This window comes from Heterodontus francisci, chromosome 19 (genome assembly GCF_036365525.1).
Source record: "Heterodontus francisci isolate sHetFra1 chromosome 19, sHetFra1.hap1, whole genome shotgun sequence".
Lineage (NCBI taxonomy): Eukaryota > Metazoa > Chordata > Chondrichthyes > Heterodontiformes > Heterodontidae > Heterodontus > Heterodontus francisci.
The window spans coordinates 32,597,164-32,610,533 of record NC_090389.1 but is presented as its reverse complement, the minus strand read 5'-3'; positions in this window follow the sequence as shown (position 1 = coordinate 32,610,533).

The window sequence follows — 13,370 nt, the reverse complement described above, 5'->3', positions numbered from 1 at the left end:
CCTAACAGCACTGTTAGTGTAACCGACACCACAGGGACTGCAGCGGTTCAAGGAGGCGGCTCACCACCACCTTCTCGAGGGCAATTAGGGATGGGCAATAAATACTGACCTCGCCAGTGGCGCCCACATACCGTGCAAGAATTTTAAAAATGATCGGTGCAGTGAAACTCTCATCTCTTAAAGCATAGCTGCAACTCACTAGGCAAAAAATTCTGCATAGTTTTGATTTTAATCAGCTAATTAAGAGATAGCATTGCTCAACCTGGGCTCCTGCTGGTACTGTGTAGAAGATAAGTAGAAGATAAGGCTCCCGAATTGTTGTCACTGCCAACTTCCCCCGCCACTGCCCCATGTGTCTATTATTAGTCAGTTTAAGGATGCTCAGTTTCTGAAATTAGGTGTATTCCAGTATATAGAAAATTCTAATAGTAACATTCCTTTCTACTCAGTTTTTATCTTCTCACCCCACAACATGTTACATATTCAAACAAAAGGGAAAAAACTTTTTAATTGATCTATATCTGGATTGTCCAACATATGGCCCATGGGCCAGGATCCAGCCCGCCCAAGGTTTCCATCTGGCCCGCGGATGTAAACTGTACTGGGCCATTCCTAATCCTTGCCAGGGGTCGGCAACATGTCCGTACACGGACATCAATGTCCATGGCAAAATGTTTTGAGGTCCATGACTGGTAATTTCAGGAATAAGAAATTTCCCATTGGCTTTTTCTTTCTGACCAAACTGGTTTAAAAAAAAATTGCACTGTCGATTTCACAGCTGAGCTGGAATTCTAAGGTCAGATCTTTATCTAATGATCATTAACACTGACAGGTACTGGGAGCATAAACAGCAGCTTCTAAACTTGCAACAGATTTAGGTTTCTCAGTGGGCTTTTGAAAGAAATCGGAATCCGCGGCAAGACCCCGAATCTCTCCGAAGTTCAGAAGCCGCTGTTTCTGCTCTCAGCACCAGTCAGGACAGCTTTGGGGTTTTCCGGCGGGTTCCGATTTTTTTTAAAAGCCAGCTGGAAAAACACGAATCTGTCTGATGTTCAGAAACTGCTGTTCCTGCTCTCAGCATGGTCAGGGTTGGGAGGGGAGGAGGCTGGCAGAGAGGGAGGAGGGCAAAGAGGGGGGCTCAGAGAGAGAGGGGCAGAGAGGGATGGGTCAGAGAGACAGAGTGAGAGAGGGGGAGAATGACAGAGAGAGAGAGAGAGGGGGGAACAGAGAGAGGGAGGGTTGACAGAGGTGACAGAGAAAGACAGAAAAAGAGAGGACAGAGAGAGAGAGAGGGGGGCAGAGAGGGAGTGGAGGACAGACAAAGAGTGAGAGAGAGAGGGGGAATAGAGAGAGAGGGGAGACAGAGAGAGAGAAATGGGGGATGGGGGGGAGACAGAGAGAGGGGGGAACAACACATCGACGGGGAGAGACACAGAGAGGGGAAAAGACACACAGGTGGGGGGAATGACACGGAGAGGGGGGAATGACACAGAGAGGGGAGGGAACAATACCAAGACAGGGGGTGAGACAGAGGTGGGGACAGCACAGAGGGAGGGGAACACAGTGAGGAGGAACAAAGAGAGGGCGGAATACAGAGAAGGGCGGAATACAGAGAAGGGCGACACAGAGAGGGAGGGGAAGAGAGGCAAATAGAGAGAGAGGAGGGAGAGAAAGCAATCAAGATCACTCCGGACAGATGGACATCTATCTGGAATACTCCACATCGCTACAAGTGTGCAGGCAGACATTGACTACTTGTACAAGCAAAAAAAGTGCCAGGTATCTCACTAAATCAGTGTCCGACATAATGAAGAGAAAGCATGTCCATAAATTAGTCTTCTCATTTAGAGCTTCTTCACAAAAATGCATGTTATTCTTTTGATTAATAGTAAGATAAATTTTTAATACTGCTATCTTTCTGAAATTGTCTCACCAGCCCCCATGTAAGACGAAAATTGTAATGTGAGCACACCTCCGCTCCCCCCTCCCCCCCCACCCTGCACAATGTGAAAAGGTTGGACGGTCTGGAATGCCCTGCCTGGGAGGGTGGTAGATGCAGGTTGCCTCACATCCTTTAAAAAGTACCTGGATGAGCACTTGGCACGTCATAACATTCAAGGCTATGGTCCAAGTGCTGGCAAATGGGATTAGGTAGGCAGGTCAGGTGTCTTTAATGCATCGGTGCAGACTCGATGGGCCGAAGGGCCTCTTCTGCACTGTATTATTCTGTGATCCCTGATCTATTCTTTCACTAAACCAAGAGAAACTGATAACATGCTGCAAACAGTTTGACAAGTTGTTGAAACTTTGTAGCATGAACACTGCTACAAAAGCAAAATACTGCAGATGCTGGAAATCTGAAATATAAACAGCAAATGCTGGAAATACTCAGCAGGTCTGGTTGTATCTGTGGAGAGAGAAATAGAGTTAACGTTTCAGGTCTGTGACCTTTCATCAGAACTGGGAAAAGTTAGAAATGTAATAGGTTTTGAGCAACTAAAAAGGCGGGTGTGCAGGAAAAAGAAATAAAGAGAAAATCTGTGATAGTGTGGAGAGGAGGAGAGATTAAATGACTAACGGTTTCATGGTGTAAGGCCAAAGTGAGTTGTAATCGGACAAGTAAAGAAACAAAAGATGTGCATAGAGGAGGTGTGAATGGCAGGATCATGAATGGCTACTGTCCAAACACAAAAAGGAGTAAGAGAGAAACAAGAAAGAAAAAAACCAAACTAGCAAAGAAAAGCAAAATAAAATGGGGCTCAGAGGCTATGATCTAAAATTGTTGAACTCAGTGCTGTGTTCAGAAAGCTGTAAAGTGCTCAGTCATAAGAGGAGGTGCTGTTCCTTGAACAAGAACATTGCAATTGCCATAGCAGGGAGGTTGTATCTCCTCTCAGAACTGCTTATAATGAGAGATGTAGAATGGGGAGCAGCAGCAGATGAGACAAAAAAAAGTACAAGATTTAATGGCATGCCTGTGATAATGGATTCCCTGTTGTGTTCCATGCATTTCTATTCCCAAATCAGCTACTTTCTAATCAGTTGTGCAATTTTTCAGTGGTATTTGTTAAGTAGAAAGCTTTGGACAGCAATAGTTTTCTGATATCAGGTTAAGGAATTAGGTATGGCTTGCACTTTGGGATTTGGCCTATTTAGGTTTTGTGTATCACAGTATGAAAATTGAAATTTTAAAAAAGGACATACATTTGGATTATGCCAGCAAGCAAAATCAGTGAAGGGAAGGAGAGCTGATGTTTTTCAGGAAGAAAACCAGAGAATGCTGGTAATACTCAGCAGGTCAGGTAGCATTTGTAAAGAGAGAAACAAAGTTAACACTTCATGTCGATGAACTATCATAGAAACTGGAAAAAGAGATGTAACAAGTAAAAGCAAGTAAAAAGGCAGGGATGGGGGCGGGGGGGGGGGGGGGGGTGGTGGTGGTGGGAGGAAAGAACAAAAGGGAAGGTCTGAAATAGGGTGGAAGGCAGGAGAGATTGAATCACAAAAAGGATGATGGTGCTAGGCAAAAGTGGTACTTGTAAAGAAACAAAAGATGGATCTACAGAAAGTGTAAATGGGAATTGCAGAATCATTACCAACTGCTGCTGTCTGAAAAAAATGGGGACAGAGGTTATAATCTGAAATTGTTTAACACAATGTTAAGTCTGGAAGGCTGTAAAGTCCCAATCGAGAAATGAAGTGCTCTTCCTCGAGTTTATATTGAGCTTCATCGGAACAGTGTAAGAGGCCATGGACAAAGAGGTCAAAGTGGGAGTGAGGCAGAGAATTGAAATGAAAAGTGACTGGCAGCTCAGGCTCACATTTACAGACTGAATGGATTGCCCAAATTGTGATTGGTCTCCCCAGTGTAAAGGAGACAGCACCATGAGCAGCAAATACAGTATAGTAAACTGAAAGTAGTACAAGTGAACCACTGTTTCACCTGGAAGAAGTTTTTGAGGCGCTGGATGCCGTGAAGTGGAGAGGCAAAAGGGTAAGTGTTGCATCGCCTGGGCTTGCACAGGAAGGTGGCATGGGAAGGCAAGGGGTTGTTGGGGGTGATTGAGGAGTTGATCAGGATACCATGGAGGAAATGGTCTTTGTGGAATGCTGAAATTGGGGAAGTAGAGGAGAGGAAGATGTGTTTGATGCTGGCATCATGCTGGAGGTGCTGGAAATGGCGGAGGATGATCCTATGAATGTGGATGCCGGTGGGGTGAGATGTGGGGACAAGGGGAAATTTATTGTGGTTCAAGAGGGAAGGAGAAGGGGCAAGAACAGACATGCAGGAAATAGGATGGAAACAATTGGGGGCCCTGTTAAACGTGGTGGAGGGGAATCCTTGGTCACGGAGAAAGGAAGATAAATCAGAAGCACTGGTATGGAAGGTGGTATCGCCAGAACTGATGTGATGGAGATGGAAAAACTGGAAGAACAGAATAGAGTCCTTACAGGGAGCAGCATGGGCAAGAGTGTAGAGAAGGTGGCTGTGGAGGTCTGTGGGCTTATCGTGGAATAAAAACAGAAAGTGCTGGAAATGCTCAGCAGGTCTGGCAGCTGAGAGAGAAACATAGCTACTGTTTCAGATCTGAAGAAAGGTCGGTGATCTGAAACAGTAACTCTGTTTCTCTCTCCATAGATGCTGCCAGAACTGCTGAGCATTCACAGCACCTTCTGTTTTTATTTCAGATTTCCAGCATCTGAAGTATTTTTCTTTTATTATAGTCATTTATAGTGGATATTGCCTGACAGCCTATCCATGAGAAATGGATATAGAAAAGTAGAGGAAGGGAGAGGAAGCATCAGAGATGGACAATCTGAAGGCGAAGGAAGTCTGGAAACTGGAAGCAAACTTGATGGAAATTTCCAGTTTGGGACAAGAGCAGGAAATGGCACCAATACAGATATCAATGTACTGGAAAAAGAGGTGAGGAAACGGACCCAAGTAGGACTGCACTAAATAACGTTCTACCGATTCCGCAAAAAGGTAGGCAAAGCTAGGACCCATAACGATTCCCATAGCAGTATCTTTTTAATTGGCAAAAGTGACTGGAGTCACATTAAATGTTGTTCAAACAGAAAATGCCGGAACTACTCAGCAGGTCAGGCAGCATCGGTGGAGAGAGAAACATAGGTCATTGACCTGAAACGTTAACTGTGTTTCTCTCTCCACCGATGCTGCCTGACCTGCTGAGTATTTCCAGCATTTTTTCGTTTTATTTTACATTTCCTGCAGCATTTTGCTTTTATATTTGGAGAAGCTATTCAATGTGAGAACAAGTTCAGCCAGGCAAAGTGGGGTGTTGGTGGATGGTTGGGCCTCTGTTCAAGGAAGAAGTGGAGAGTCCTCAGACCATCTTGGTAGGGGATGGAGGGGTAGAGAGATTGGACATCCATGGTGAAAAGGAGATGGTTAGAGTCAGGAAACTAGAAACTGTTAATGTGGCAGAGGATGTTGGAAGAGTTGCACAGGTAGGTGGGATGACACTGGACAAGTAGAGAAAAGGTACAGTCAAGATAGAAAGAAATCAGTTTATTTGGCCAAGAACAGGCTAAAATGATGGGTCTACCAGGGCAGTTCTGTTTGTGAATCTTGGGAAGGAGGTAGAAGCAGATGTGCGGGTTTGGGGACTGAGAGTTTGCAGGCTGTGGAGGGAAGATCTCCAGAGGAAGCGAGACCAGTAACAGTCTAGGAAATGATGGCTAAATGTTCAGTGGTGGGGTCATGGCCCAGAGGGAGGTAGGAGGAGGTGTCAGAGAGTTGGCATTCAGCCTCCACAAGGTAGGTTTAATGACAATGAGAGAACAGAGTGCTGCAAGTTCAGAGGGAGGTAGGTTAGAGTAAGTCTTTCAGGGTTTGATGGGGAAATAGTTAAAATTTCAGTTCTGTGCAACTTGTAACACGACAATGCAATTTTGTTCTAAGTCATCCACTTCACTCTCTTAGGCCATCAAACATCAAGATTCTAAATTATATTGCTCGTAGCCATGATCAGAAATTGAACATGCCATTTATAATGATATAACAGTTTCTATCTAAAAGCTCATATAATTAAGTATATTTGTGCCATGATTTCCATCTAGTGACTGACTGCTTAGAAAACTTCTGATAAACTGCAGACTATCACAATTGTCAACAAAACCGTATGAAATGTATGACTTTTTTTTACATCTCAAAAAGCAATTAGGTGAGAAAATGCTTGAAAAGAGAAGCAAACATTGAATTGTTTAAGTAATAAATATGTTTAATAATTAATAAATAGCTCCAAGGCTGTTACAACCAAACGACCCATGGTTTTTGTTGACATCTGCAGCATTCACAATAATAATTAGGCTGCAGCAAGCATTTTGATATAAGGTTCTTTTAAACTCATATATAAAAATGGAAATGTTATTGAATTTATGGCAACTGTTCTTATTCCTATGCTGCTTACAGGCCAGCCTGTCAACCATGCTAGAATGTGCCACAGAATCAGAACCAATGTATAAAACTGAAGGCCAGTTTACAGTGAATGTAAGTCCAAATTCTGTAAATGGTCATATCACACTGTGAAAATGTAACCAAGAAAAATCTAATTTTGAGGTCTGGAACTCCAAAATGATTAATATAATTCTCTATCTTACTTATGTTTACACACCTGTTTATGGATGAAATGTATTTTTTCATAGAAAAATGTACATTGCACATCACCTTCATTTGCAAAATAAAGCACTTTTCCAAGTCTCGATGGCACTTCTTGCATATTATGTACAGTTTTCTCACAACTGGCTTCCATGCCCGTCTTCTATTGTGAAATGTGGACAATGCATACAAAAACCAGTCCAAGCTCTATTTTCAAGAAAAAGCTTAGCATATAACATACATTCACATCTAACACATACCTGGGTTTTGGACCATTTTGCAATGAAGAATATTGCAATCTATCTGTAAAATATCACATATGCCTTGGACCACTGTACACAAGCCTTAGGGCTTGTTAGATTGTATTCTTTATATTGCAAAAGACAACACTTCATGATATTTTTAGGCTGACTTGCCAAATATAATGAAAAAGCTTTTCAATTCCCAAGATATACATACACTTAACTTGTATTCTTCTGCATACGCTCCACTACCAAAGAACGGACAAGCAGGATCCAGTGCATATTAACTCACATCTGCTGGCATCATCACAGATTTTAGATTTTTCTGCAAATGCCTTGCTGGTCCCGACATATGTGCTGACAGACAGATATTCGTTTAAACAGAGAACTGGTTTATACCCATCTGGTTCAGAGACCTTTATGAGATGCTTGCACAAACAGGCAGTGGTAGCTCACTATCCGCCAGATATGTCATATCAGCTTATTTGTTCCCTTTCAGTGACGTTTGACATGGTTTCTTCACTACATGCAGCAATACTATAAGACAGCACCTTATTTCCTGACTGCAGCCTCCCAATTTACTTCACTCACACGGCTCTCAGTTGCCACCAATATGTAAAAAATAGAGATAAAAATCATAGCAAAGCACATTAATGGTAAATCTTGCAGCTTGATGTTGTCCAATTTAGAGCTGTTTGTGTGTGACTAAAATCCAGAATAAACATTTTGGCAAACTGAATAGACACCAGTCTTGTGCTTTCCTAATCTGTGAGTAGCAATTATGGTAAAAGTTAAGATCATTATTTCACCTTTATATTTCAAGTTTTTAATGATCTTGTGCACAGCTTCTGTCTAATTTACAAAATGATAAAAAAAAATTAGGAAACTAAGCTTTTGCATGATTATTTTAATCTTGTTATACCGTTTATTTGAAACTCCTTAAAAAAAAATCTCTCCTTAAAACCTTAAGATCCTGGCCCTTAAATTCCACTGCTTTTTGGGGCAGTATTCAGTGCATGGAACCCAACTCCACTGTGCATGAACAACAATTTCCAACAAAGGGTGTCCTCTTTTCCTGCCCAACCTGACATCTGGACAGCAGATGCGCCTATACCTAAGAATGAACAAGCAAATTCTAGTTTCCATTAACTCACATCTGCTGGCTTCAAAACAGATTTTACATTTTACTGCAAATGCCTCCCATGTCCTGACATATTTGTTGACAGACAAATACTTGTTTCAACAAGAATTAGTTTATAACCATCTGTTATATATTGTTATACTATCTGTAAAGTGTTAGGAACTAATTAGCTAGGAACAAGTTGTTATGTGTAAGTGTTCCAGTGGGGGGCCACATTCATGGCTGCACTGGGGAGTCATGTTATATGTAACACAAGAACGAATTGATTCAGGTTCTATAGCACAGAGCATGGTGCTGTAATAAACAAGACTGACTCCAGCCTTTTTCAAGTTTTAAGAATGATTCCTTCCAACATCTGGGAACCAGAAACAACATAAAGACAAAACACCATCTGGCTCAGAGACTTTTATGATATGCTTTCAGGAACAGTGGAAGGTGGGGGTGGAAAGAGAAACCTGGGGGTGTTCCCGGGCTCTCCATAATCCCACCAGATGTGCTGTAAGGTGAAGTAGTATCAATGACTCTGGAAAGTAGGTACAGATGTTATTTTGAGCGCCAGAAGGATCAACTGCCATTTGATTTGAGGGTCTACCAGCATGGCAGATTCTACAAAGAGTCTTGCAACAGTTTATTTCTTGAACCTAACAAATTCCAATTGCTGGTTGTCCCTGAAGCGCTGTCATGGGCACAGGGCTCCATCCATTTATGGTAATAATCTTTAACCCAGGATTTGAGATAGGTTCATGGGCAAAGAAGCAGGCAGAGGTTCCACCCATCACACGTACAGTGGCACAATACAGCTGCCAGAATATTTACCCTCATAATATTTTCATGGATTGAAAATGACATTATAATAAAAACCACAGATAACTTAGGATTCAATTGACCGGAACTTACATACAAATGTTCCATGATGGTTTTTGACAGGACAGCCAGCTCTATCAATTATTTTCAAATGATGTTTTTAATTTGCATCAACAAGATAGGTAATTTTGGATTCGTTATAATGCTCAGTGAATCTATCAGGAGAAGGAGCTGATCAAAATTAGAATTGCTCAGTTTGCACAGAGTTCACAGTAAATCATTTAACTCTTTAAATAACTACTATTCCTCCAAACATCATCTGGCAGGGTGATTAACAAAATGGTTTCAAGCATCAAGCATGAGGTAACAAGCATTTACTGTAATTTGTTTGAAAACTGCATTATTGTGACTGCAGGTCTTAACAGATAATTAAACCCAATAACTTTATTCACATGCTACAACTCGGAAGAATTTCAACCCTCACTGAGCATTGACGTTTTTTTTGCACTATTCAGCATTAAATGGTTCAGTACTGCAGCTTTGAGGAAACAATTTCTGGGCTCAGTACAAAGAAAAGGTGTAATTTCCAGTTGTTTATTAGAACTGAAGTCTTTTGTATGCTCATAAAACAGATATGATAGTAAATAAAAACAAGAAATGCTGGAACCACTCAGCAGGTCTGGCAGCATCTGTGAAAAGAGAAGCAGAGTTAACGTTTCGGGTCAGTGACCCTTCATCGGAACTGGTAGTAAATAACTACATATATTATATAATACATATAATTACATATTATAATATAATATATTATAATTACATATAATACTATATTCTTATTAGTTTTGAAGTAAATAATCATCTCCTTAATTATTTGTGTGTTATTTTGTTGCTGGAAATTGATGTATGACGCAAATCACTCAATGCTTTCATTTTATATGTGTGAGAACTGAAAATTGTGTGTGCAGTAAAATTAAAACTGGCATTCCTGGAAGACGTTTTCAAACAGAAGTGAAATAGCACAAAGGTGAATAGGGTAAAACAAGCAAAGAAAAATCCCAGAGAAGAGTAGAATTTCTCCAAGGTGAATATTCCTGCAAGATCTTAATCAATGCTCCCATTTTCCCTTGGATAACAAGGTACCACCGCTATTGAGAGTGGAGGTGGTGAGGGCCAGTACTTGGTGTGGAGAGCCCCGAGCAGTACAAGGCTGGCAGGGTGGTTCACACCCCTGAGGGTCTACCTGCCTTTCTTCCACCACTTTCCCGGGCCACAGAGGTGCTCTTTGCTTTGTCAGATTTTCCATACTTCCCTCCCACTCTACCATTCTTGTGTAACCATTTACATCTCCCCCAGACCCATCTTTTATTTCTTTACCTGTCCCACCATCACCTCCTTTTGCCTTGCACCGACATCCCTTTTATCTTTTATTGACAAGTACCTTCCACCATTATCACAGACTTTCCCCTTTGTTCTTTCATGCTCACATTCCCCACCTCCCATCCTCTCCTCTTTTCCTCGGTTTTGTACTTGCTTTAAGCTGTTCATTTCCAACATCTTTCAGTTGTGATGAAAGGTCATTGACCTGAAATGTTGACTCGGTTTCTTGCTCCACAGATGTTGCCTGACATTGAGTGTTTCCAGCATTTTCTGTTTTTATTTCATGTTATATAAAATATACATTAATTCTCCTTAGATTGGTTTCAGAAATTTGGAAACACTGAAAGGAATCACTTTCATTTCCTGTCCTGGCTATCAATCACAATGATATGTATGTTCATTTATGTTGAAAACTGTATCCAACAACAGTAAAGATGAAGAATTGTATTACTGTTATTCTTCAGATGAATATTAAAATTGCGCAGTCAAAAAATACTAGAATCTTTTCCCTTTTAAGAGGCACCACTTTATCTTATTTCTTGCATTTTGTAACAAGAACCTGAAAATCTGATATGTCAAAGGATAGATGAACTACTACTGTGTTATTATACTGCATGTATATACGCAACTGTGCAACAGCCCCGACAAACAAATTTCTCTGCAGCACCTGTGGAAGAGCCTGTCCCTCCAGAATTGGCCTTTATAGCCACTCCAGGCGCTGCTTCACAAACCACTGACCACCTCCAGGCGCGTATCCATTGTCTCTCGAGATAAGGAGGCCCAAAACAATATACGCAATCTTATGGCTTTCCTATATTAACTAACATATTCTCCATGCTTTTTAATCCAGTCTTTCAAGAGGCCTGGTGTGACAATTAGAGGAGCACAGTGTTTTTCACTGTCACATGACCATCATGAAAGCAGAAATTCGAAAGCAGTGAGAATGGGAACCTGAAATGTTGTGTAATTTACTAAAATTCTACTAAAAAATAGATGAAAAAGGAAGTTAATATGGATGATACAGAAAAAAACAAAATTAGCCATTTCCCCTGTATGTTGGTGCAGTTTTCTAACTGTCATAAGCCTGCTGTCTCTTGCTACATATTTGCTCCTGCTGTGTATGAGATAATTGGCAGATGGACCAATTGGTGCACCTGCCACAGAACTTCGTACAATAGGAGCAAATTTTAATTGTTTGGATGCAGAGATCAGTGCTATTTTCCAAACACGAACAATTGTACAGGGAAAGATTTGCCAACTCCGCTCCTCAAATTCCAATTTAATCTCTTAGCTGTAAATGCTAATCCATAAATTCTGCCCGATGAGAATTTTCAGGGACAGGATAGTCATTGGGGCCAGTAAATCTCTCCCTTTTTCAAATACTACCCTCTCACTTACTGACCTGTTAATTTTACAGATCATACTGCTCAAGTCTTCTATCCCTAAAGAGTTTATGGCCTGAACTTTCCTTTGGTAAATTACCTATTTTAAGGTGGTGTTAAACACAAACAGTAAAATTGGGTGTCACTATCCCACCACAAAAAATTACCACTAAAATTATCCAGTTAGTGCATTGCCAGCTCCACTGACCATCTATCCTATTATACTGGGTCGGATTTTTATCAAATGAGTCAACGTTCTGAAGCCAGAGTCATTTGCGGATCGTGCAGCCGCACGGGCAGGTAACAAGACTTCAGCAGCAATTTTCCAATAAGTAGCCAATTGGGGTTCAGCCGGCAGGGGAGCTGGCCAATATTGGGCGGCAGGCAGGAGCTAGTGCTGGCAGGTATTTTGCTGGAGGCACGTTTATATGCCAAACTGCAGCCTTCGGACAGGCTGCATGCATAGGACAGAATTTAATGTGCCCAATGGGAGCGGGTTGCGAGGCTGGGGGTGGGGATGGGGGGGGGGGGGGAGAGGCGGGTGCGGATGAGGGCCTTAGAATTCAGAGGGAAGGCGGATGGTTCAGTGCCCTATGCTATGTAATTATCTTGCTACGTAACAGCCTTGCAGTGACAGTGTGCAGTGGGTTTCATCTCCATCACTGGATTCCCCCAGGTACAGGGCATCATAGATTGCACCCACGTGGCCATCAAGGTACCCAGTGACCGGCCAGTGAGGCTTCCATTCCTTCAACGTCCAACTGTCTGTGACCACAACAACAGCTTTCTCCAATATAATAAAATAAAAGCAAAATATTGCAGATGCTGGAAATCTGAAATAAAAACAAGAAATGCTGGAAATACTCAGCAGGTCTGGCAGCATCTGTGGAGAGAGAAACAGATATAACGTTTCAGGTCAGTGACCCTTCATCAGAACAAGAGCTTTCTCCAAGTGTGCACTCACTTTTCTAGCAGCTGCCATGACTCCTTCATCTTCCGCCTGTCCAGGTTGCCTCACTCCAACCCCCAAGGTACGTGGATGGATCCTAGGGGACAAGTGAAATGCCTTGAAGAGATGGGTCTGATCCCTCTACAGGAACCCCAGACAGAGGCCCAGAGGCAATAAAACAATGCCTCCTGCTCAGCAGGACAACCATTATGTAGGTCATCGGGTTTCTGTAGATATGATTCCGATGTCTGGACCCCAGGTCAGGTGGTACCCTCCAATACCCTCCTGCAAGGGTCTTGGCCATTGTGGTAGTCTGCTGCGCTCTCCATAACATGGCCCTCCAGAGAGGTGTGGACCTTGAGGACAGTGAAGTCCTGGAAGGAGACAGCTCATCAGGGGAAAAGCAGGAGCAGGAAGTGGCAGAGGAGAAGGAATTGGAGACGGAGGGAGATAACACTGAACAGAAAGGTGCCCCTAATGCATGATGAGGTGGCCTCCTCTCGCCACCTCCCAGGAAGAGGACCTCCCTCCTCTCCCTCATGGCCTACAGCATTAGACCCAGGTCGGCATAAATGAAGAGAGGGTCTTCCCTGGCCCGGGTGCCAGGCCTCCAGCTCCCCTGTGACATTGCTTTCCTCTGGTGCTGGAAACCGCAGATTTCTCCCTCAGGACAACATGGATGCCATGGGAGTCTGAATCAGTCCTATAATTCATCTGACCAACCTCTGTTCCCACTCCAACTGACTCTAAATGGCTCGAAATAGAACCTGTCTCAATTAAGGGTTCAACCCTGTGAAAATCTGAACTGTAGTCAGTTTCCCACCATGGCGGGTTTCTGACCCAAAAACAGACCCAG